Below are 22862 nucleotides of genomic sequence, written 5' to 3'. Positions count from 1 at the left end.
ACTGTAATATAGAAACATATATCAGAAATATAATTGATGTATTTCTGATTTTATGGATAAAGTTTCAAAGGCAACAATATAGATATTCATATTATTTTCGGTATACGTTCGGTACTGTTACTGCAATATCACATAACTGATAACCGTCCACATTTTATTTTGCAATCAAGATCTTCTGAATTGTCGGCCTGGTTTATGGTAGACACAAGGCAAGGGATAATACAAGTTTTAAACTATGAAAGTTGACTAAATCAAGGAGTATTGGCCAACCCCCGTTAGAGATCAAATTTAAGTCATTTGAGGAAAAACCGGAACTCTGTGTAGTTATTTAAAACGTTGCGGGCCTATCTTAACAGATCTCGAGCATGGAGAAATCGTACGGATGTCACTCGAGACCAAATCTTGTTGAGCTATGTGGAACCTCACAAACCTTATGGAAAGCCATAGCTGTCTTATGTTGTAAATCTTTAATATGTTATGTGGTTTTGTCGTTATATTGTGTGGTTTTGTATGTGTGTTTTTTTCGTTATATGATGTGCTTTTGTCTTTATATACGGTGTTTTTTTCGTTATATGATGTGCTTTTGTCTTTATATACGGTGGCTGATTTGCGCCATTTCGTCTTTTCGTCTTTTCACCCCGAAAAGACGAGAATTAAGAAACCTTAAATTTCGTCCTTTCGTCTTTTCGCCCCGAAAAGACGAAATTTAACAAATTTAAATTTCGTCTTTTCGCCGCGAAAACGAAAAGACGAAAACTCAAACACGAAAAGACGAAAGTGATACACGCTAATTAGCGACTTTAATTCTCGTTCTTTCGCCTTCAAAAATCTCGTCTTTTCGTCTTTTCGCCCGAACAAACCTTAATTTTCGTCTTTTCGTCTTTTCGCCCCGAGAAGACGAAAATTAACAAACCTTAATTTTCGTCTTCCGGTCCGGTGTGGAAGTCATTTTGAAATCTTTTTATCTTAATATTGACTTAATTGTTCAATATGGAAGCATCAAAGTAGTTTATGATAACAATCGATTTATTAAATTGATAGTATTACAAGTATCTTCATCAATAACTAAGATTAGAAGTTTTAAAACATAAGTCAACATGTATGTTTACAGCAGTTACGTAGATTTCTCACACGATGTATATGCCACGTGCCACTTACAGATTCATCATTCCTCAAATCTTTTAGCGTGATTGATACATTTTCTAAAATTCATTAATATCTTATTTTTTGTGTTCTAATCGCCCTATTTAGCAATTACGCTTATCAAAACATTGCCGTGTATATGTTAGGACATAATGAACTTAAGATGCTAAACATAGTACTTACAGGAGTTGCCTCCCCTACACAACTTGAAAAAAAAGTTGTCGGCGGGTAATATTTGAAAGCGTTTGAACCACTGATCAACTTGTTAACAAAATATTTTTATGAAAGACAACTCATGAAGACTTTGAGTTTAAAGGAAGGACTTTCACCAAGAAATTGCTCAAATACAGTTAATTATAACAGTCAATCATTAGGTACAATGTACTGTATATTATTTGAAAAGACATTTTGACTACATTCATGACATGGTCTTCATCATAATTGTACATTAGAAATTAAAGATGAAATATTATATCTGTAATTTGTAATTTTTCGGAGCGAAAAGGCGAAAAGACGAAAAGACGAAATTTAAGGTTTGTTAATTTTCGTCTTTTCGGGGCGAAAAGACGAAAATTAAAGCCACTAATTAGCGTGCTTCACTTTCGTCTTTTCGTGTTTGACTTTTCGTCTTTTCGCCGCGAAATTACGAAATTTAAATTTGTTAATTTTCGTCTTTTCGCCTTTTCGTCTTTTCAAGGCGAAAAGACGAGAATTAAGATATTTAATATTCGTCTTTTCGGGGCGGAAAGACGAGAATTAAGATATTTAATTTTCGTCTTTTCGGGGCGAAAAGACGAAAAGACGAAATGGCATAAATCAGCCACCGTATGATGTGCTTTCGTCTTTATATGATGTGGTTTTTTCTTTATATTATGTGCTTTGATCACTATATTATGTGCATACACCAATATATATGTGGTCCTTTCTTTATATCGAAACACCAATATATCAAACGTTTTGATGATTGAGTTGGAACGAAATGTCCGGACCTAATTAGTAACCATTTTGGACTACTTTTGGTAAAAAATGGCGGTGCCCATTGTAACACGCTTCAACGTAATCAGTTGGCGATAAGAGGTATTTATTCCTCGACTGCATCTATATCTACTGTACACGGATTATAGATGATGGTTTCGTTGATTTTGTATATAAATTACAACTAGGAATTTGATAGATTTTTTTATAATGATTCAGTCGCTCTCTTTTGGGCGGTGTACGGTCAAACAGCAGGCCTTGGTTCAAAAGGTCCTAGTGAAAACAGTTCCGTTATTTAGAGTCATAAAAAAATACGTTGTACATTATAGTCCAAAGTAATATTGTATGATAGGCCTAGTGTATGCAAATAAATTAGTAGAAAGCATAAAGATCAAATAACGATGATCTTATCAAATTACTTTAATAGAATACTAGATTTATATTAATGTGTGGAATTGATTTTTTCTATCGGTAGTAATAATTAAGCATAAATATATTTATCACAATTTGGTTGATTGAAGGAGATCAAGTGAATCGCACATCTCTTTTAAAAAATGTAACTGATTCTAGTACCCTGTACCCTGTACCCTGTACCCTGTACCCTGTACCCTCTACCCTGTACCCTGTACCCTGTACCCTCTACCCTCTACCCTGTACCCTGTACCCTGTACCCTCTAACCTGTACCCCCTACCCACTACATGAGTTGCTATTACGGACTATCGGCTTGCGCATGCGCGGGTTATGACGCCTTAGATGTTCGAGTGAATTACAATAGATTATGAAGGAATCTTATTACTTGATATAAAAGCAATTTTTTCAATTACTTTCATACCAATGGCAGTCGGTAAATTTATTCCGAGTCATACTTGCATACCTTGTACCCTGTACCCTGTACCCTGTACCCTGTACCCTCTACCCTGTACCCTCTACCCTGTACCCCCTACCCACTACATGAGTTGCTATTACGGACTATCGGCTTGCGCATGCGCGGGTTATGACGCCTTAGATGTTCGAGTGAATTACAATAGATTATGAAGAAATCTTATTACTTGATATAAAAGCAATTTTTCAATTACTTTCATACCAATGGCAGTCGGTAAATTTATTCCGAGTCATACTTGCATACCTTGTACCCTGTACCCTGTACCCTGTACCCTGTACCCTGTACCCTGTACCCTCTACCCTGTACCCTGTACCCTGTACCCTCTACCCTGTACCCCCTACCCACTACATGAGTTGCTATTACGGACTATCGGCTTGCGCATGCGCGGGTTATGACGCCTTAGATGTTCGAGTGAATTACAATAGATTATGAAGGAATCTTATTACTTGATATAAAAGCAATTTTTCAATTACTTTCATACCAATGGCAGTCGGTAAATTTATTCCGAGTCATACTTGCATACCTTGTACCCTGTACCCTGTACCCTGTACCCTCTACCCTGTACCCTCTACCCTCTACCCTGTACCCGCTACCCTGTACCCTCTACCCTGTACCCCCTACCCACTACATGAGTTGCTATTACGGACTATCGGCTTGCGCCTGCGCAGGTTATGACGCCTAAGATGTTCGAGTGAATTACAATAGATTATGATGGAATCTTATTACTTGATATAAAAGCAATTTTTCAATTACTTTCATACCAATGGCAGTCGGTAAATTTATTCCGAGTCATACTTGCATACCTTGTACCCTGTACCCTGTACCCTGTACCCCCTACCCAATCTCATCCCATCCACAATACTCTATGCCTAAGTTTATAATATGCAAATTATATATATATATATTGCTCAATATAATCTATTATAATATATATATAACATTTTTTCTGGTAAATTATGGCACCAGATGAACAGTATTCTTACAAAATTGACATTTTACAAAATTAGATCACTGTGACCTATATTTTGACACTTAAGTTTTATTTTCAAAAAAAGTTTTATTTTTAACATATAAATGCATGTAAAATCATTCAAAAATATCATTTGGTTCCAACAAAACTGGACAAAACCGAAAATTATCCATCCTGTTTAACCCCCCATAACTCACAACGGACTCCGACCTGACCTTAATCATATTTCATATCATGATGTCCTAAACCCCGGGTATCTGTAAACAAAAAAATAATGCTTATCGGTCATGCCAACCAGAGGGCCCAAATTGACACTCCTCCTTTAAATCAATTCTTATTGATTGTAGTGATTGAAGGAGGAACAAAATCTGCAAAGGCACAAGATCTTTCACGCAAAGGCGATTCAAAGACAGGGCCCCAGAAATATTGGTTATTGACGTGTCATTCCTATCCCGTGTGCGAAATTTGACCATCAACGACATCGATCAAAGACTGACTGTGCAAGAGAAGAGGTAAGGACCATTTATCGTATCAATTGAATACACATTTAATGAAGTTATGATGAAAAATAGTATATATTGTACTAAATGGTTTGACAATACTGAAAATCTGGAGGAGAATATTCAATTATATTATATTTCTATCTGAACAGTAGAAAACAATATTCCATTCCGCTACAATGTACTATTTATTCAAATTTACCTAAAATTTAAACGTTCCAAATCGCTATATTGTCACAAAACTAATCAATTTGACTTTGTCCGATATTCGCCTGACTATAAATTTATGTCACTTAGGCGATAATCCGCCACCAAAGCATAGCCTTCATTCATTGTAAGATGTAAAACGAAACGCATCAACAAAAAGGGTATGGTTTAAAATTAATTTTCTGTATTAATTATCTCAGATGACTCTATTTAGTGTAGGTTTTACTTGTTGGTATACATGTACATAAACTCGCATTAAAAAGTAGTTTTCATCTTTTTTGTTCCAGTTATGCACTTTTTGCTGTAACTATCTGTAGGAGGTCCCATTTCATTGCCAAGATCAAATTTGCGGGATCCTGGTACGAGTACGACGGATTAAGTGAGTCCATTAAAGCAGGGACCAGCTTTCAAGGCACAATGAACTTTGCTGTTTTTGTCTCCTGTTAGATTTGTTAGACTTCTCTGCTGAAGGAAATTTTGTTCAAACCTTGTCGAAAGGTTGGTTGTGACATTTGAGTGTTGTTCAAGTGGTTTTAATTGTTAATATTTAAGCATTAATGTTTATTTAGATATTACATGTATTGGGTTTGAAAAACAATTTGTTTGCAAACTGTGTGAATCAGTGATTTTTTAAGGGATTTACGCAATGTCTTTGTGACGTCACGATAACGTCGGGGTTTCGCGCCATTCTCGGATTCAAAAACGTATTGACCAATCAGAAAGCCAGTTTAGCTATGAAAACGAAGAGAAATTAAATATAAATGTTTCGAAAAGCAACAAATATTGTGATTGGAAAAAAAGCCCAACAAATATACCTACCCTCAATTTGTATGCATGTTTTTATAATTACTTTTTAATTGTTTTTATACTAAATTCTACTATTTGATTGGTAGGTTCTTTTTCTTCGTACTATTTTGAAGAAAATTCGAGAATGGCGTGAAAACTCGACGTTATCATGACGTCACAATAGAGACGTCGACGTTGCGTATTGATTTAGAAAAAACCCATTGGAAAATCAATGGAATCGTAAGTATAAAATATGTCATCAGGTAGTCCACCTTCAGTCCGTGGTCTCCCGTCCACCTTTCAGTCCGTGGTCTTCCGTCCACCCTTGAGTCAGTGGTCTCCCGTCCACACATGATTCCGTGGTCTCCCGTCCACACATGATTCCGTGGTCTCCCGTCCATCCTTCAGTCCGTGGTCTCCCGTCCACCTTTCAGTCCGTGGTCTTCCGTCCACCCTTGAGTCAGTGGTCTCCCGTCCACACATGATTCCGTGGTCTCCCGTCCACACATGATTCCGTGGTCTCCCGTCCATCCTTCAGTCCGTGGTCTCCCGTCCACCATTAAGTCCGTGTTCTTCCGTCCATCCTTCAGTCCGTGGTCTCCCGTCTACACATGAGTCCGTGGTCTTCCGTCCACCATTATGTCCGTGATCTCCCGTCCACCCTTCAGTCCATGGTCTCCCGTCCACCCTTGAGTTCGTGGTCTCCCGTCCATCCTTCAGTCCGTGGTCTCCGTCCATCCTTCAGTCCTCGGTCTCCCGTCCACCATTAAGTCCGTGGTCTCCCGTCCACCCTTGAGTCCGTGGTCTCCCGTCCACCATTGAGTCCGTGGTCTCCCGTCCATCCTTCAGTCTGTGGTCTCCCGTCCATCCTTCAGTCCGTGGTCTCCCGTCCATCCTTCAGTCCGTGGTCTCCCGTCCATCCTTCAGTCCGTGGTCTCCCGTCCACCCTTCAGTCTGTGATCTCCCGTCCATCCTTCAGTCCTCGGTCTCCCGTCCACCATTAAGTCCGTGGTCTTCCGTCCACCATTATGTCTGTGGTCTCCCGTCCACCATTATGTCCGTGGTCTCCAGTCTACCCTTCAGTCCAGGGTCTCCCGTCCACCCTTCAGTCCGTGGTCTCCTGTCCACCCTTCAGTCCGTGGTATCCCGTCTATCCTTCAGTCCAGGGTCTCCTGTCCATCCTTCAGTCCAGGGTCTCCCGTCCACCTTTGAGTCCGTTGTCTGCAGTCTACCCTTCAGTCCAGGGTCTCCCGTCCACCCTTCAGTCCAGGGTCTCCTGTCCACCCTTCAGTCCGTGGTCTCCTGTCCACCCTTCAGTCCGTGGTCCCCTGTCCACCCTTCAGTCCGTGGTCCCCTGTCCACCCTTCAGTCCGTGGTCTTCCGTCCACCATTATGTCTGTGGTCTCCCGTCCACCATTATGTCCTTGGTCTCCCGTCTATCCTTCAGTCCAGGGTCTCCCGTCCACCCTTGAGTCCGTGGTCCCCCTTCCACCTTTCAGTCCGTGGTATCCCGTCTATCCTTCAGTCCAGGGTCTCCTGTCCACCCTTCAGTCCGTGGTCTCCCCTCCACCTTTCAATCCGTGGTCTCCAGTGTACCCTTCAGTCCAGGGTTTCCCGTCCACCCTTCAGTCCGTGGTCTCCTGTCCACCCTTCAGTCCGCTCTAATAGGCAATATTGCATATTGCAATTTTGGAAGAATCGGACAAGAAGGCCGGTAGTTGGCCATCTTGAATTTTGTTAGTAGGAGTTTGTTACTGCTTTTTCTTAAAACATTATAAAGCCATCTTTCTGAAATTTCAAATTTAGGGTTTATATTTGTCCTAAGACATTGTAATTATATTTTGAATATTAAAAGTAAACAATAAGACTGATTAGCAGCCATCTTGAATTTTGCCACTTTGTCAGAAAGTACTGAAAAGGTCTAGCTTCCTCAAATTTAACTTTTAGTGTCTTTTTTGTCAGAAGTTTTGCATATTTATTTGGGAACAAAGTCGCGTTTTTAGGCAATGCGTCATCAATCGACGTGTGCAGTCCACCGTGGATAATTTTTCCATTAAAACATATGTTCAAATAAATGACCTTGACCTTCATTCGAAGCACAAGGGTCGAAAAGGTTTTTTTTAAAACGACTTCTTGTCAATATGTAAGAGCCATAGAGATATTTCATTTCCTATGTAGCATGATAGAGGACGGGCTACCAAATGTGTTCAAATCAATGACCTTTACCTTCAGTTGAGGTCACAGTTCAACTATAGTCTCTCTGTGTTTTGTGTCAATAATAAGATTACCGTTAATACACATGGACCTCTTTTTCCAGGATATAATTTTTCGAACGAATACATTCCATTACTAACCAAACTTATCGTAGTGATATATCGTGCTCCGTTTACACCCGGAACCAGACGGCAACGTACATAGTTAGTATTGGCTAATTACATTGGTTACTGACGATGGTTCTGTTCTGAAGATACTGTGCGACAAGTATAATGTAAACATGGGTTGTGTGTCGGTTTTTGTTATAATTGTATAGTCTGATCAATACTTAGATTTTAATTTTTGAATGCTTAGTTGTGAGTTATCATATCTTTTTTTATACTTTTTTTTCTCATTAAGCTAAACTTTGCCTGAAATCCTGACCTGGTCATGACCAAGTAGTGTTATTGTTTTCGATTTATCCTAAAGCCAGGATGGCCACCATTTTGAAAACGTATTTTGAACCTCTTCTCAAGCTTGCCTGGAATGATCCTGATATAACATAGACCCAGTGTTGCTATATTTACAGTACAATCTGAAATTAAAATAACCGCCATGGTGCCATCTTAAAAGCACATCTAAAGGTGTTCTAATCACTAATGATTAAAATTGGTTTAATGTGAAAGAAGGCAGCTCAAGCAGTGCAGTTATTAAAATCCATGATTGATACCACATTCACTAAAATTACCACATTGAAAAAAACATTATGTCATAGGACTGCACTTCTTGTTTGAAGTATTTCTGGTCTAGATAAAACAATCTTCAAAACCATGCTGTAAATGTTTATCATAGATTACTATGCAACATCTAGAGCATGCTTTAACGAATTTAAATCTTCCACAATTACATATGGACACTCCAGTGGTTCAAATATAACTATAATCTGTAATTGTTTCTCAGATCCCTGTAGTCATTCCTTGCTATAATATTTATTATAAGAGGTATACTTATATAATGGGCCTCACACGTTTTAGTTGGATGTACATAAAACATGTATAAGAAAATGTTTATAGGACATATTCTACAACATACCTTTATATTTACTAAATACATATGATATTTTGATAACTTTGCAATAAGAATTGCATATGGAATAATAATAAAAGTGAGAGATTATGTCATGTGGTTATGCATACTTGTATCAAGATTTAATGTTTGTTTCACATACTTTATCAAAACATTTGGTTTTGTGGTTTGTTTAGATTATTTAATAATTGTATTTATTCCAAGAAATGTTGGCCTTAAAGAAGCTTTGTATAACTTGTTGTTTCATTATCAATGTACACATCTAATTTGGTTAATTTCAAAACATTTGATTTTGAAGTTAGTTAAATTACCAAACAATTCAAGTTATTCCAAGAAGTGTTGGCCTTTAAAAAGCTTTGAAAATATTTTTTGTTTTATAACCAATTTACAAAGCTACTTTGGTTTATTTCGGAATATTTTCTAGACCTACACTCCTATTGCCTTTCATAGAATAAGGTTGTTATTTTTTAAAGGATATGTAAAATACATGAACACTTTTGAGCATAGTTTATTATAATTGCATCTCGAATTAGCACATACTTTATTTAAACTATCAGTATGCAATGGCAGTTTCACGCTATACACATATCGTCCATGATTGACCCCCAGGGAAAACTTTAAAACATCTTGTCACATTCCTGTTAAGGTCCATGGGCCTCTTGTTGTTCAAAATACATATTGCAAGAGCTAAATCTTTCTTAACAAATGTAAATTGTAACATATACAGTCGCGAAAATATATTTACCTGCTGAACGACATACAATAAAAGTTGTGCAATGTATTTGATTTAACATTCTGTAGATCATTACATTATATCTTTAAGCTTGTAACTGTATGGATATAGAATATGGTGATTTTGAATCTGTGTAAAAATGCGTGCATGGTGTAATTTTGACAAAGTTAATGTAAATGCTAAATTGGGAAAGTGCATTGCGGACGTTTCGTCATCCGTTAATGATTACATGTTCTTGAGTTTGAAGATGTGAGAGCAATATTACATATTACATGTACCTATGTACAATTGTAATTAATGATATTAAGTCAAATAAAGCATGTTTTTATTATTTGCTGTCTTCGATGAATTTAACAAGCAAAGTGCTAAATACAGCAGTATTGGTATTGAAACATCAATGACGCTCGCATGCGTGTATAAACGTATATTGGGTGAAGTTGCCCCGCATACAGGCTACATTTTTCAAAAATGAAAAAAGGTGAACTTTGACCCGATAGCGAACTTTTTTATTTGATCTAATAACGATATATTAGAAAAAAAGTAAGTCTTTAATACTATTTACATTCATCATGAACATTTTTTCCTGTATCTCAATCATTTTTTTTTTTATAGCTATTTCAAACTTTTGCGGTATGACGTTACGGCAGCCGTATTTAATTTTCGATCAACATCAAAATGCGGTCACCCCTTCCAACTCGTGCTATACAACATGACAATACATCTAATGACTGACTGCCATTGTCAGGAAAGTAATTGAGAAATATCTTGATTTTGATTAATAAGATGTTCCTTGAAACGATTCCTTTATAATCTATTGTAATTCACTCGAACATCTAAGGTGTCATAACCCGCGCATGCGCAAGCCGATAGTCCGTAATAGCAACTCATGAAGTGGGTAGGGGGTACAGGGGGGGTGGTTGTTTTATACAGGGTACAGGGTACAAGGGTATGGCAAGTATGACTCGGGTGGGGTAATAAATTTACCGACTGCCATTGGTATGAAAGTAATTGAAAAAATGTTGCTTTATATATCAAGTAATAAGATTCCCTTCATAATCTATTGTAATTCATTGGGTACGGGTATTTACACAATCGAACATGCGTTTACAACAAGGCACAATGGGTCATAAAGAAATTTTACCCGCGCATGCGCATAAAATAAATTTACCCCCAATATAAATTTACCCCCCGACTGGCCCCCGACTCTCAGACTTGCCCAATTGACCATTGGTATGATAGTCGTAATAGCAACTCATGTAGTGGGTAGGGGGTACAGGGTAGAGGGTACAGGGGTAGAGGGTAGAGGGTACAGGGTAGAGGGTAGAGGGTAGAGGGTAGAGGGTACAGGGTACAAGGTATGCAAGTATGACTCGGAATAAAATTACCGACTGCCATTGGTATGAAAGTAATTGAAAAATTGCTTTTATATCAAGTAATAAGATTCCTTCATAATCTATTGTAATTCACTCGAACATCTAAGGCGTCATAACCCGCGCATGCGCAAGCCGATAGTCCGTAATAGCAACTCATGTAGTGGGTAGGGGGTTACAGGGTAGAGGGTACAGGGTACAGGGTACAGGGTACAGGGTACAGGGTACAGGGTACAGGGTACAGGGTACTAGAATCAGTTACATCTTTTAAAAAGACAAAACCACATCAAATAAAGAAAAAAACCACACAATATAACGACAAAACCACATACTATATTAAAAGATTTACCGCATAAGACAGCTATGGCTTTCCATACAGGTTGGCTAGTTATGGTGTTGGGCCTGGCAGTAGAGATACACAGAAGTTGAAGGCCTATTCTACTCGAGGAGCCTCAACTTATAAAGCTTAATAGGCATTGGGTGTATCTTGTAAGGAGACAGTTGGTATGGCTCACTGGTCCAAGGCCTCTGCGTTCAAAACTTGTTTTGCCTGGTTAGTCATTTTAATGTAGTGAAATATATCACTATTTTGCACTAATGTTCCTATTGTTACATGTATTATTTTGTATGTTACAAAGGTTCCAAAGACACTCAGAAGGAGTAACCCAAGCTGAACTATATGACCGTTTTGTTCACTCTGATTCAAGCTGTGGACGTGATTTGTGTTAATGTTATTGCATACTGACTTTCACTGCAAGGATTAACTGCATTTTGTTGTTACACGAACTTTGATTTTGAGTTATAGACATCAGTTGTTTTGTTTTATTCCAGGCAATTCAGTCTGTATTTTGAGACTTGTTCGTTCTTTGATTTGCACTTTATTCCTAGTTTTTATTAAGTTGAAAGTTACTTAAATGCAATATAGATTTCAGGAAATAAATAATATTGCACTGGTTTCATGAATAAATTCCAACAAAAATTACTTCATATTCTCGGTGCCATTCTTTTAGTGAAGCCTAACAGTTATATGTACTTGATTGAAATACTTATTTTCATAACATAACATTATATGTATATATTTACATATGCCCCTATATAGTCAACGGGAGGGGAGTTGCGTTCAAATTAGCGTAAACGCAATGACGTATGAATACAAACGCAGTGCAGGTTCGGACTACTTCTAGTTCACGCTTCGATAAGATTTTGCGTCATAAATTGACGGATTTTAAAATAACAATAAAGAGTTTTTATTAGATCCAATTAAATATGTATTTGACATCAAAACAAAACATGTGTTCAAGCATTGTAACGGTAATAAACTACAAAATGAATCGCTGGTCGGAGCTACAACCGGGGGGCTTTCCTGATGAATGTTCGGGGAATCCCATAGTTACGTCAGATGTACATGTATGTACAGAACATCTGATTGTCGGTGAATAATTCTGGGAGCGTCTAAGCGAACAATAGGTTAACGGATCATATACAGGTTTCCAGAAAAAAACATTACAGGTAGCCTATCCGAAACAGTATCATCAGCTTAAATGGCCCCGTCTTTGCATTCAAAATAGGCCTACACACATGCAAACACTTGTCTATCCTCCGTACAATAAAATAAAAGTCATGACTGCGAAGAATTTAGTGTATATCGCGTTCTTAGACCGATACATACATGACAAACATTCAGCAGCTCAACGGTCATACCATCAATAGGCTTTATCACAGTCACTTTCATCGGTTGAAAATCAAATATGGCGGCTAGCTTCACTTCGGACCGCATCACTACCCTGACAACGATACATACCAGTAGTCGTTCCGCCTTGGTTATCTCAATTTTTATTCGAAATGGACATTATTAATATATATTATCAAATTGAAGAAAGATATATGTTGAAAATAATTGAAAAGTGTCATTGTTGTATTTCAAACCAAACTGCAGCTATAACATTTCACAATCGGAACTATATCTTCGGTCATCCTGACTACCGTAGTTACCCAACTTAGCAACCATCACCGTTTTAAATTGTACGTAAAGGTAGATTTATTTATGTAAATATATAGATTGAACAGTGTTTTGATTGCGTTAAAGGTGGTATGAACGCAATGGGATACAGACATATTCTACATGTAGCGCTAACGCGCAATATTGAATATGTCTGTATCCCATTGCGTTCATACCACCTTTAACGCAATCAAAACACTGTTCAATCTCTATATGTAGTTTGACGAGAGTACATGAACCAGTGTCAAATTCAAAGACAAGTCCGGTGGGGGCTGGGGGCTAATTAGATATACCGGTACATGAAAAATGAAAATTTAAAAAAAAACATGCAATATTTAGTAGAACCTCTTAGTCTAAGGGTAAGCAACTAATTGAATGATTTATATCTTGAATGAATGATTGTTGGAATTATTCCATTCCTTTTTCACAGTTTCTGAAAGTCGTTGTAGTGCTGTACAGTAATTGGCCTTTGGACTATTAGGCCGTAGGAATATAAGGGTGTCAATGCAGTGTCCCTCTAACCATCCCTACAAACTTTTCTGTCTCTAATTCTGATTCTGTTAAACTTAATTTATTAAAATGTTTACTCTAAAACCTCGTGATGCCTACTACAACATTATCTATATCATTTAATTTTGCAAATATACAGTCTGTTTTAAGAAGTCAAGTAGAAGAAAATTTCAATTTTTTTTTTCTATTTTAACTTAAAGGCCCACTACCTTTCCGAAACGGCTTTTAATTTTTTAAATGGGAATGTAAAACAAGATCGATAATTTTGTAGAGTCTTAAAAATTATGAACTTACCGTTAATACTACATTTATCATCACCTTCTGAACGATTTGATTAAAATAAATAAAATGTTTATTTTCATAACGCGGGTCGTATTATGTTTCCCACCGTCGTCCTAAATACCGCGCGGTAGTTGACTATCACTGCGCCAGACGGCAAAACAGCGAATGGACTCTCCACTGTTTTCATATATTACGCAGGAAATCTTGCATATGTTTGGTGTCGTAACCTTATTTTAGGTCATCGGTATGCATTTTCTGATGTTATTAATGTTCTTTAAGAAACCTTTATATTTTGCTCTGGAAAGGTTATGGGCCTTTAAAATTTACATCTGCATTGAAAGACTCAGTGTATCGGGTATTGCTGAATGACTAATTGTCAAGATGAGATAATTTCACTAAATACCAGTGCGATACCCATAGTAATAGTACATCCCATCGAAGGAGCTTGTACATGGAGTTCTGTTTAGCAGACATTTTTATGTCATTCTTTCACCAAGGCATAGATATGAAGCTGTAGAATTGTCACGCGGTTTATGACAGGTTCCTATTCGGACAATTGTGATGTTATTTATTTGTTTTAATCTACTCGAACATACTTAATATTCTATGTATAGAAGTAAAATACAAAGCTTCATTTTGAAAATAATAGCCGTTTCTTTATTGTGATATATTGCTTTAACGTATCGTGACAATTTTTTTAACTGGATAATTTGATACTTTTTATATTCTTTTAAGTGTCTCGTAAGTCAGATCTGGCTGGGCATTTTTATTCTAATTGGTAAATTATTTATCATGGCTGTTTTTTACCCTGTTGTAAAAATGTGTGACACTCTAATAAATAAAATATTGTATTGTATTGTATTGTATCGTATTGTATTTAACTGTGTTTCTTTTAGCTAATCCTTCTTAGCAGTTCTCAATACCGGTACCACTTGCGTCAGTTAATTAGCGACTATATTGTATATCACGTTTAGACTAAGTGCTGTTTACATGTTTGTTCTGTATATTTTGTATATTATCATTTTGTATTACTTGTATATTCACTTTAGGCATAGGTTTGGAAGTGTAGAGTTGGATATTTCTCCGCTCCACACCCGACTGTAATAAATCAGTATATAGAAAATTCTATCTTTGGATTATCCTTTTTTCACAGACTACATTAGAGCTTTTTCCCCAATACACTAGCTGTAGTACTGTGAAAGAATCTTAATAGTAAACTGACCAAGACAGTTTGGTGAAGTGTATGATATCAAAAGACCAAAGTGATGTTTAGAAATTCAGATAAATTAATCAGCTTAAATTAACTGTGTGTTAGATATAATTTCAGTTTGGAACGGATACATTCACAAAATGAGAATCATGTATATTATCACGTGATATGGACATAGGATATTAGCTGGTTTTTTTAATGCGGACAGAAAATGTTGTGAAATTATGTTTAATGAAGATATTTCTGTCTGGTGAGGGTATGTTGAATAGTGGCATACAAGATTACAGTGAGATGACTGATGACGGCATTAAGTTTATAGTGTGATGACTGACGAGAGCATAAATTAAAGATGCTCCACCGCCGACAGAGCATAAATTACGTTCATCATTTGAACAATATTTGGTGTTTAATCGTGTATATATATGTCTAATTAGCACAAAAAATAATATTACATTATTTATTTTGCCTTTGGTACATGCGCAATCAGTATTTCATTCAATATAGGATATATAGTGCCCCAGATTTTTTTCGGGATGCAATTAATTATTTTTCATATTTTTAGCTTGAAGTAAAATTAGAAGCTCGAACTTTTTAATGGTGGTAATGATGTAAAGTAAGTAACTTTTGTAACTGAAAAGAACTAATAAATCGTCTGCTCCTGTTTTTAATAATGAAAAAATACTATTTGTCAGAGGTGGAGCATCTTTAAAGGCCCACTACCTTTCCGGAGCAAAACATAAAGATTTCTTAAAAACATTAATAACATAAGAAAATATATACCGATGGCCTAAGATGAGGTTACAACACCAAACATCTGCAAGATTTTCTGCGTAATATATGATAACAATGGAGAGTCATTTCGCCGTTTTACCGTCTGCCGCAGTAATAGTCAACTACCGCGCGGTATTTAGGACGGCGGGGGAAAACATAAGACGACCCGCGTTATGAAAATTACCATTTTATTTATTTTAATTAAATTGTATAGGAAGTGATAATAACTGTAGTATTAACCTTAAGTTAATAACTTTTGGCACTTTACAAAATTATTAATCTCGTTTTACTTTCCCATTTTAAAAATCAAAAACCGTTTCGGAAAGGTAGTGGGCCTTTAACATTGTGAGGACTGATGAGGACATTATCTTTTAAAGGGACAATTCGATCTAAGAGTGCATAAATACTTGCACATATTTCGGAAACAAATCAGTTCCAATGGTAATTAGATTAGTTGATTTGACTGTGATATGTCAGAAAAGCCCACAGTCGTCAAATGTATGTGAAATGTTCAATCGCCATTACACATAGCCTTGTATGCCGAACCCAGACCCTTGCCTGTACAGTAAAGATTTTTTTGTCTAGAACTACTAAAAACGCTCTTACAGTTGTGTTAACATTATTAGATGCACGTTCTTGTCTAGAAATAATTTTATCAACTCCTCAGTGGTTATGTATTGCATTTGTTTAACGTGCGTGACTTTGACTCGGGTAAGGGTACAGCGTGTATCGTATTGATCAACGATTTGGAATTTCAATGGTATTAATCAAAATACTTAAAGTGTACACGGAATGGTTTGCTATACAAGGCTTGATAAATGCGTCTTTGGATAAAATTTAGAATGGAGAAAGTACGAGTTTCATAGCGATTACGGTATTAGAGATAATGCGACTTTTCTCTAAAACACACCTGAAGCCCCAAGCCATTGACCCCGATTCGGGACCCCTGACCTGTGACGTCACGAGGACAACGGGACCTATTCTACTCGCATAAGATAGAGAGGCGATTTTTGGTGTCTGCCATCTAATATAAACTATCTGTTTGTAAATATCAATTTTGAAGACACAAATACCTGTGTTCATGTCCGATACCTATTTAATATTATCCTTAATCACAGATATGAGTTTGAAAAACGCTTGAAAACAGGGATTTATGCCATGCATACATGTATATTGATGTACCTGTCTTAGATAAATGAACATCTCTACGCAATTACTGCATAATTTTACACAATAAAATGTTCATAATAATCCACGTACGTTGTATATCTGCGGTGGTTGGAACCACATATGTGAATATTATATCAAGGATTCTTGATTATGTTATCCAAAGCCCTACTCGGGTCTTTGAATGTCTACTGGTCAAACCCGCTTAACAGATTTCTTACTTTTTTTATAAAACCTGCCCATACGATTAAGTTATGATTCCAAACAGAATTTTTTGCATATATGTAAATGCATCTACATCTGAAATCGATCTATTTGTTTTTTGACGAAATATATTCAGCTTACATATAATACAGTACACTCGACGACTTGTTGATATTTCGCTCAAGTTCATTCATTAGTGTCTTTAATTGAAAAATAAATCATGCACGGGTCAGACGAAAACAATGAGACTGAAGATGTCTATGTGACAAGTCTAATCCAAGAAGCAGATATCAAATACAGAACAAAAACAGAACTGTCATTCCGAATAGCCAATGTCGTGCTGCGTTAATCTCTATACCTGTATACTGCAGTAACTAAACCGCGTGGTCAACCGAGACTAATGAGGGGGCTAACCAGATTACGTAAGAAAGGTGTTTAGTGACCTGTCACGCTTTGTTGATTAGCTCGCGTCAGGTGTCAAAAGTAAGATCACAGGTAAGTTAGCGATGGACCATCATGTAATTGTTGTATAATGTAATATTTGTTTACACTTAAAAATCCCTGGTTTACAGTAAAATATACCGTTCTAACATAACATATAACAAGTGTATCAATTACTAGATGTACAGTATATATTTCAGAAAGACTCATTATACATTTGTCTTGTTTATATGTTCTGGTTACACGTAAATGTATTTTTATAACAAAAACTACAAAATTATCTACAAATGGCATGTCGAGAAAGAACAATGCAAATATAATGCTCAATGTCAGAATTTTGATATTTCTGATAGTAGATTTCGGATATCCATTTTTTACTCCCCTCCTAATTTATGTCTATGATATCTACGTGTATTGAACTATGAAATACATTTAAAACATTTTCTTTTCGTTATGTTGGTTCTTGAAATCAGAAACATACATACATATATATTTCTGTTGAAATCCATAGGCCTAGAGAGAAAAATTTATTTATACAAAAACATATTCAAATGAATAATCATATAACCATCATTTTTCTAATTCGTCCCTTTTTAGATCACATTATGAAAATGGAATATTCCCGAGGTTTGATAATTTAGAAAGTTGTTAAAACAGATAAGATCTCTAGTTAAATGTACCAGAAACATAAATAACGTATACATGTTTCCGCTTATCTACATATGTATTTAGCCTGATTTCAGTTGTAATATTTCCTATTATATATATAATTAAATCGTCAACATAACTGTATACTGTATATATATTTGTAAAATTCTCGTAACCCCATTTCAGGAATACATATATGTCCCCCTTTTTGCTATAACCCCACTACCAAACACCTCACTGCCGTTGTCCTCGTGACGTCACATCCGGTTATTCCTCAAATCAGCGTGAGCGGCCGATTCCCTGATTAGCAGTCGATATACAGGTAAAAATCGAGCACTTCGGAGGGCTGTATCTCGGTACTGAAGCGGCCGATTTTGATGCGGTTTTCAACATTCTTGTCAGGAGATCAAACAGAATAACATATCTAAATATTATTTTCCGTTCCGTGTACACTTTAACAATGTTGTGGAATTTGTCACTATTTCTTTTCATATGTTTCATAAGGAATGTAGAGCAATACATTTATGTCATATTTTGCTTCATGGTTATGTAAAGAATTAGCCTCACTGAATTGTCCCTTTAAAGGACCTCTTTCACGAACAATGGAAATTTGCCCACGAACCAATTTTATCAAAATTAAATGTTATATGTAGCAAACCCTTGAAATACGTTTAAAAAATTCAAAAGGTCCAAGGGGCCTGTGCTGTGGTCAAATTTAAGTTGCCCAGTGGAGGTGTAGGACAGGGTTCCCTTTTTGATCCGAAAAAGCAACAAAATAATGTTTTATGTCATCAAACTCTATTATTTTCTGAAGAGTATAAATAATTACATATTATGATCACAAATATGTAGGCAAAATGTAACAAATCAAATTTTGGCTACATTTTTAAGACAGAAAATGTCGAAATTTTGGGTGTTATTTTCGGCCATGTCAATTATTAAGGATGTTGATACACCCACTTCCAGTTTGAGTGCACGAAAAGTATTTTCGAAAAAGTTGGCTCATTACCTGAAGTAGATGTTGTCAAAATTTCAGAAAAATTGTGGACCGGTAAATTTGTCGTTTAAAAGTTATAATATGGCAAGGTCTATTTTTAGTAATGTTACATAAATTCATAATGATATTAATACGCTTCTTTTAGATCATTAATCACGAATCTCACGGTGTCAACATTAGTATATAATCCAATATACTCATCTGTAACGCTTGATATGATTTCAAATTGATTTATTTAGTGATACTTTGTAGGAAAAATAAGTTTAACAAAATCAAAAATTACAAAAAAAATGGGTGCTTAAGACAATAATAAGCTGTTTTGCATTTGAAGCAGATTCACTTATATGTCCTGTTCTAATGATTTATTTTGTAATAATAGAGCATATTTACAGTGAAGAGAGTGATTAAAATAGGATTATGTAACTGTGTGGTTTGAGAGGGAAGAGTTACCAGGTTACATGTGTCATGTCACAAACCTACAGTAGTTCAATTATTTGCAGGGCTAACACTTCTGATAGATCAACATTTATGTTAATTAATGCTAACAGTTTTAAAACTCTTCACTTTTACATATATTATTTTAGATTTTAAGTTTAATTTGGTCGGGAAACTCATTTATGTATCATTTTAGATTTAGATACATTAATGCCAAATACTTCTTTAATCTTGCAAAATAAGTAACTGAATGTAGCACTGTTTTTAATGAAATGCATGTTATCTGTAAGTAGATCATCAAAACTTGATTATATCTTTATTGTCAATAATCATATTTGAATTCCATGTTAGTATTATTTGACAATAAGAAAATTTAATAGCTTTACTGAGTATTAGACACAAAAGAAAGGCTTCGATCACAGTACATGTACATGGTGTATATCCCCGTGGTAAAGAGTGTGTGGCGATGAAACCGTATATTCCATACTGTATAAACTGTCTTCGAGTTTAGAATTATATGAATTTTATGAGCAATTCTGAAGAAATCCTTATGGACAAAAATCTCTAAAATGTTAATTGGCGGATATGGTATTAATCATACAGAGATAATGGAGAAGCAGTCAAACAGCAAATGAGAGAGTCTGATCAAACAGGAAATCATTTAGATACAGTGCATTACATATACTGTATGTTACTTAGCTTTGTGTCAAGTATAAATTAATTTATTTGGCTCCCCCTGACATGTATAATTCATGTTGTGATAACCAAATTTCTTATAAAATCAAATTTTAATACCTGAAATGATAAACTTTAAGCCATTTTTATTAATAGTATGATGTGTTTACGATACACAAAGCTAATTATGAAAAAAAAAACTTTTGACTGTTTCATAAACCTTAAAAGCCTCTGTTAGTTTTTAAACTGAAAAGGAATTCTCAGTTTCCTTTCATGAATTCATCAAAATTCTGAAGAAAATTAAAAAACTCAAAATCGAACTGCAGTTGATTGATCACAAAATGCTCTAAACATTCTAAATCTTAAACTGCTAACAGATATTAAATATAGTAAAATTAATACAATTTTGAACGAAAAAAAATCGAATATTTATTTTTCTTTGTTTTTTTAACACAAAAACCTGTAATTGTGTGATTTGATGCCATTGCAAACACTTTGAAAGCACACTATTTTGAAAACCAACAACATTCTACATGTACACATATGTACTATTATACTGGATGTGTGAAAATTGCTAAAAACTTGATTCTCTTACATAATATACTCCCACCCATTTTGTTTTCTAAATTTGGTTATTATTGTACTTTATATGCCTTTCAGCTGTAAATAAAAAGAATATATCTGAGAATGCAGTTGCAATCATCATCTAACTGGAAAAGTGAATGGTAATGCTCTAAAATTCCGAAATACTTTGTTATTGTGATTCAATATTTTGATTATTCCACCATATATAGGTTATATAATTATATATTACTCTAAATTTAATGTAACTGATGATTATTAAATAAAATTAAGAAATTACTTTCTTTATTTTCTCAATTTTATGATTAAAAAGGGCCGTGGTGCTACCATGGTGTGATATGGCTGAAAATAGACCTTGCCATATTACAACTTTTAAACGACAAATTTACCGGTCCACAATTTTCTGCTATTTGACAATATTTACTTCAAGTAATGAGCCAACTTTTTCGAAAATATTTTTGGTGCACTCAAACTGGAAGTGGATGAATCAACATCCTTAATAATTGACATGGCCGAAAATAACACCCAAAAATTCTACATTTTCTGTCTTAAAACTGTAGCCAAAATTGTATTTGTTACATTTTGCCTACATATTTGTGATCATAATATGTAATTATTTATACTCTTCAGAAAATAATAGAGTTTGATGACATAAAACATTATTTTGATGCTTTTTCGGATCAAAAAGGGAACCCTGTCCTACACCTCCACTGGGCAACTTAAATTTGGCCACAGCACAGGCCCCTTGGACCTTTTGAATTTTTCAAACGTATTTCAAGGATTTGCATTAATGTTGCTACATATAGCATTTAATTTTAATAAAATTGGTTCGTGGGCAAATTTCCATTGTTCGTGAAAGAGGTCGCGAGATCCTTTACAGTAAGAGGACTGATGAGGTCATGAGTTTACAGTGTGATGACTGATGAGGGCATAGATCTACAGTGTGAGGACTGATGAGTACAATTAACATTATCTTTTAAATTTACAGTAAGAGGACTGATGAGGACATTATCTTTAAAATTTACAGTAAGAGGACTGATGAGGTCATGAGTTTACAGTGTGAGGACTGATGAGTACAATTAACATTATCTTATAAGTTTACAGTAAGAGGACTGATGAGGACATTATCTTTTTAATTTACAGTTTGAGGACTGATGAGGGCATTGTCTTATAAAACAGTAAGAGGACTGATGAGGACATCATCTTATAAATTTACAATTTGAGGACTGATGAGGTCAAAGTTTATAGTTTGATGACTGATGAGGGCATACATTAACAACGTGAGTACTGATAAGGACATTATCTTATAAGTTTACACTGAGTGTGAGGACTGGTGAGGGGATATTTATTTATCTAGAGTGCAAGGTATATTTGACGTTCTGTGAGTTTGTGAGTGAGCATACTGTTATAATGTGGAATGGTAGGGGATAAAGTATTTTATCTATTTTCAAATAAAAGTATTTTAATTGTCTTCACTATTTTGTCTTCGTATATCACAGAGTTATCCCCATTGCAGGAAGGTATCAGTTGTGATATCATTATTTTGTGAGCGAAGCATGCAGAATTGATCTAAAATTTACAAACACATGACATCACAATCAATACTAATCTAAAAGGACAGATAAATATGTATAACTCTTTATCATACAATGATGAATTTACTGAAATAATGATAATTACCCTGCCTTGTGTCTCTGTCATATTGGATATTATATGCATACAAGTATAAAAAGTAAAAAAAAAAAATGTATACATGTATTTCATCATAGGCATGGTCACTTCACTATTCTAATATCATCTGGTTATAGTAAGAGACCATATTTTTAATTTATTCAAGTAGATTAAAAGTTGACAAAATAATTCCTAAATCCATTTACATATCTATATTATATGTATGGTTTGGTGTCAAGTTATGTCACAATGCACATATTATAGTAACAATATAATTATTTGTATTTGAAAGAGGAGGCATTAAAAATATAAGCAATAATAAGCTGTTGCTAGAGGCATTTTCAATGACAAATGGTCCTAAAATTTCACTTTTTATATAATTTATTTTAAGCATACTCAACAAGCTTCCAGCAGTGATATTTA

General features: G+C 35.3%; 1 protein-coding gene and 1 long non-coding RNA gene across 2 annotated transcripts in view; one reads left to right on the top strand and one right to left on the bottom strand.

Annotated features, from left to right (window-relative positions):
• LOC138319755 (uncharacterized) overlaps window positions 1-22862 on the bottom strand; it is a 32040-nt gene that overhangs the window by 8043 nt on the left and 1135 nt on the right. The gene's annotated exons all lie outside the window — the stretch shown is intronic.
• On the top strand, window positions 4299-8639 carry LOC138319205 (uncharacterized). The gene is made up of 3 exons (XR_011207971.1): window positions 4299-4484; window positions 4967-5177; window positions 8079-8639. It is a non-coding gene; the product is annotated as an uncharacterized lncRNA (long non-coding RNA).

Source organism: Argopecten irradians, chromosome 3 (assembly GCF_041381155.1).
Source record: "Argopecten irradians isolate NY chromosome 3, Ai_NY, whole genome shotgun sequence".
NCBI classification, from domain to species: Eukaryota; Metazoa; Mollusca; class Bivalvia; order Pectinida; family Pectinidae; genus Argopecten; species Argopecten irradians.
Note: the sequence above shows the minus strand (reverse complement) of the source record. Positions and strands in the feature narration are given on the sequence as shown.